General features: G+C 38.1%; 1 pseudogene; it reads left to right on the forward strand.

Moving 5' to 3' along the window:
• Positions 1 to 2,714: 2,714 nt before the first annotated feature.
• Positions 2,715 to 3,650, forward strand: LOC102240377 (annotated as a pseudogene).
• Positions 3,651 to 4,984: the final 1,334 nt, after the last annotated feature.

Consider the following 4,984-nt stretch of genomic DNA (forward strand, 5'->3'; position numbering starts at 1 on the left):
ATCCATGAAGAGACTGAAGAGGAGACTTGGACCTTCTTAGAGTAGTAAACTGGGGTGAGCAGTCAGACTGAGACTGGAAATCTAATTCTGATTTGGTTTTCTCAAGCTGCTAGCCTTAGGGTAAGAGAGACAACTAGCTCTTTCTCCAGTCATTTCTAAACATTCTCATAGCCCTTCAACTCTATTAGAAGGAATATAAGAACAAAAGGAAGAGATGAGATTGAACAACATAACTATAGACTTGTGGACTGGGAAAAGTATGGGGTATAAGATTAAAATCAACAAACGAAATGCTATTTTTTGTGTCATCTGTGACTCTTTTTTTAAAAAATATATTTTTATTGATTTCAGAAAGGAAGGGAGAGAAAGAGAGAGAAAGAAATATCACTGATGAGTGAGAATCATTGATCGGCTGCCTCCTGCACGGCCCCTACTGGGAGTTGAGCCTGAAACCCAGGAATGTGCCCTTAACCAGAATCAAACCCAGGACCCTTCAGTCAACAGGCCAACACTCTATCCACTAAGCCAAACCAGCTAGGACTAGTCTGTGACTCTTAAGCCAACATATTTTACCTCACTTTCAACACTTGTAATATAGAAATACTATGTCTACTAACAAGGTTGTCATGAAAATAAAACATGATAAATGTTGAGAGGATGATAGTTGTGATGGTGAGCACCACTTCTGGCATTAATCAGGCATACAATCAATATTACCTATTATCTATCCTGCTATCCCTAAATAGCACATGGACAGAATATGGAGGTACTTATTTCACACATACTTTTTCTGGTGAAAGTTATTTCCAGTTGACTATTAAAATAACTTCTTTATTTTATACTTTGAGTACAGAATTTTCAATATATTTCACCAATTAGTGATAGTATAAATTAAACAACTTTTTATACTTCTTTTTCTTTAACTTTATTTTTATTGTTGACACTATTACAGATGTCCCCCTCAACCCCCACCCCGCTCCTCTGCCCACCTGCACCCAGCCCCTACTTCCCCTTCCTTCTGGCCATCACCACATTGTTGTCTGTGTAAATAGACAAAAAAAATAGTAGCTTTTGTTACTGCTGGAAATCAGGATATTTCCTATCAACTCCTATTCCACCTAAATCTACCTCTACTTCTCTTGTGACACATTTCACATTTTGCCATCCATTATGTTCATCAATTTACACAAACCATCCACTTTTGATCAACTGTAAGCACTTTGATAATGGGGTCCAATTTATCCACATACATTTGGAGGTTGCTATAAATATTCTCTTGATGCCTGGCTGGTGTTGCTCAATGGTTGGGCCTCAATCCATGAACCAGGAGACCATGTTTTGATTCCCAGTCAGGACATAAGCCTGGGTTTGGGTTTGATCTCCAGTAGGGTATGTGCAGGGGGCAGCCGATCAATGATTCTCATCATTGATGTTTCTATCTCTCTCCCCCTCCCTTCCTCTCTAAAATCAATATATACACTGAGTGGCCAGATTATTATGACCACCCCATCAGTACAATGAAGTGAATTAGTTATGCAAATAATAATAATAATAATAATAAAACCTTGAGTGTATTTGCTTAGGAAGTTTTCAATATTCAGTATTTTGGGAAGTGTCAATGAAGTACTGATGGGGTGGTCATAATAATCTGGCCACTCAGTGTATATATTTTTAAAGGCATTATTCTAGTGATACCAGTGTCTTTCCCTGTTGTGTGATCCCTTCACTCTCTTGTCTTTGACCCACAAAGGGAAAGAGGAAGAGGAGAGCATGATTGACATAGTATGAACCACCTCTCAGAAGTAGATCACTATCTCTATTCCTCCCCCACATTCAAGCAAGGATCACATCAGTTGTATAAGAGCAGTAAAGTTTTATAGGTCTGCTGTACAACACTGGCTATAGTTAACAATATGATATCATGCACTTAAATCTGTTATGAGGGTAGCTTTCATGTTTAAGTGTTTCAACCATAATATAAAAAATTAATGATATACTTTGAGATTTGGGTTTACACAATGTTTCTATCTGTTTCCCAATAGTAAATTATGAACATTTTTAAATTCAGCAAATAATCTAATCAGTATAGAGTAATCACAATGACCAGTTACACAGAATAAGAGGCTGCAATTTTAAGAAATTCAGCATTAAACAACCAAGAGCAAGGAAACTGATTCATGCCACAGCAATACTGCAACAGGAAACAGAATGATATCCTTTTTTTTTTTTTAGCAAGACAAGACACTGTTGAAGTCAATAGAATATTCACTAATATAAGTATTAAACTTATAGACTATAAGTTTACAATAGCTGGAACCACATCTTACTTATCTTTATATTTAATGCTTCAGACAGTTCCTGGCATTCAATAAATATGTGTGGAATGAAAATAATAATAAAATTTTAAAACTAAAATAAGTTAATTAAAATAGGCTATAGAAATATCATTACTTAAAATAAAAGCTTATCCTTGCCAAAAGCAGTTTTATAGAAAAAGAATTATTGAATGACTTTGCATGTGATCATTTTACTTGACCACCAAGCTGATTGCAATCTTGAAAATTTGGGCAACTCAAAAAATTATAAATGGCACAGCCGTGTAGGCAGCTTTCTGAATTGCATTCTTAGTGCTTAGGAAGAAAACCAAATAAGTAGACAAGTACTTTTTCATATGAAGTAGCTTGAAACAAAAGAGAGAAAAAGAAGATAACTCCATGAAGCTGAAAAGTGGCACAAGGGTAAAAGAATTTATTTTCCTTGGCCCCATCCAGAACCAAGAACTGAGTTGGGTCTGATTTCTTTTCCTACTTTAGGTGTATGTGACAACTCTGCTGGGAAACCTCCTCATCATGGTCACCGTGACCTGTGAGTCTCTCCTTCAGACCCCCATGTACTTTTTGCTCTGTAATTTGTCTATCGCCGATATCTGCTTCTCCTCCATCACAGCTCCCAAGGTTCTGGTGGACCTTCTGTTAAGGAGGAAGACCATCGCCTTCAATGGCTGTTTGACCCAGATGTTTTTCTTCCACCTTGTTGGAGGGGTGGATGTATTTTCTTTGTCGGTGATGGCATTAGATCGGTAGGTGGCCATCTCCAAGCCCCTGCACTATGTGACCATCATGAGGAGGGGGCGTTGCACTGCCCTCATTGCAGCCTCCTGGGCGGGGGGCTTTGTCCACTCCATCGTCCAGATTTCCCTGTTGCTCCCGCTCCCCTTCTGTGGACCCAATGTGCTTGACACTTTCTACTGCGATGTGCCCCAGGTCCTCAACCTCGCCTGCACAGACACCTTTGCACTTGAGCTTCTGATGATTTCCAACAATGGCTTAGTCACTACCTTGTGGTTCTTCTTCCTCCTGGTATCCTACACAGTCATCCTAATGATGCTGAGGTCTCAGGCAGGGGAGGGCAGGAGGAAAGCCATCTCCACCTGCACAGCCCACATCACTGTGGTGACTCTGCATTTTGTGCCCTGCATCTATGTCTACATCCAGCCCTTCCCTGCCCTCCCCACAGATAAGACCATTGCTGTCACCTTCACTGTCATCTCCCCTCTGCTGAACCCCTTAATTTACACTTTGAGGACCCAGGAGATGAAGTCAGCCACAAGGAGACTGAAGAGGAGACTTGTGCTTTCTGACAGGGTATAGACCAGTAGCTCACTCCTTCTTACCACCTTTAAAAATATTTGTCCATCAAATAAACTATATTCACTAAAAAATTTTCTAGTTAATTTTTATATTTCTACTAAGGTACACATGACTTTCAAAGATTCTGATTAGCATGAAATAATAATGTAGAAAGATGGATTTTATGTTATAAAAGAAAGTAGAGAAAACAAATTGCTGCCTTACAAGCATCTTATTGAACTAGGGCAGTGGTCGGCAAACTCATTAGTCAACAGAGCCAAATATCAACAGTACAACAATTGAAATTTCTTTTGAGAGCCAAATTTTTTAAACTTAAACTATATAGGTAGGTACATTGTTATTAACTTAATTAGGGTACTCCTAAGGCTTAGGAAGAGCCACACTCAAAGGGCCAAAGAGCCGTATGTGGCTCGCGAGCCGCAGTTTGCCGACCACGGAACTAGGGTAAGTGGCAAATTTGACAAAAACAAAAAAATATATTGTCCCAGTTACGTATGCACTTTTTATTTAACATTATTTATATAATTCGTATTATCCACTCCCTCTACTTTACTTAGAGATAGTGAAAAAGTGAAAAGGAGATTATTTGCTCAGAACTTGGCATCCAGACTTATAATTTTCCCCTCATCCTCTTGTCAGGTGCCTAGTTCTTAGAACCAGCAATCCCTCAATTAATTGCAGCTTTACAGGTTATTTAGTATCAGACAAGTATTGCTAAATGATTCTTTAGAAATTAGCCCAGACCTAAATCAAACACAAGATGTATTTAATATTTTAAAATTTTTGTTATTGAAACCATAGTGCTAATACCTTTCATATAAGAATATGAACACAAGGGACCCCCCATATATAAATAAATAACTGGATTCATGAAAACACATGTTACACACATGACCTTGACTTCACACTATTATGAAAGCCATGAGAACTGTGTTCATTATAATCATGTAGAATGGAAATGAATCACCACTCTGGGAAAGCTCTTTGAAGCAAAAATGAAACTTCTTTAACTCCTTCTCCCCCACCCCGCCCCGCCCCAAAGAAAGAAATAGAGCAAAGCAAACAACCACAAAAAACCTCAATTAATAAATATTACCTCTTACTCATTTCTGCTCTTCAAATCATTGGAGAATATGGTCAAAAAATAATTGAGTTGTTTTTAATGTCTGATGACTCTCTAAAAATGACAGAAACCTCTGAAGATGCTTCAGACTGTGCCTATACATTCAAAAATGTTGAAATGTAGCAGAAAACATTACTCTATATATCAACTTGGATTTTAATTATTTACTTATTATGCTATTTACAGCTGCTGAGAATCCCCCCCCCCCCTT

This window comes from Myotis brandtii, unplaced genomic scaffold (genome assembly GCF_000412655.1).
Source record: "Myotis brandtii unplaced genomic scaffold, ASM41265v1 scaffold1341, whole genome shotgun sequence".
Taxonomy (NCBI): domain Eukaryota; kingdom Metazoa; phylum Chordata; class Mammalia; order Chiroptera; family Vespertilionidae; genus Myotis; species Myotis brandtii.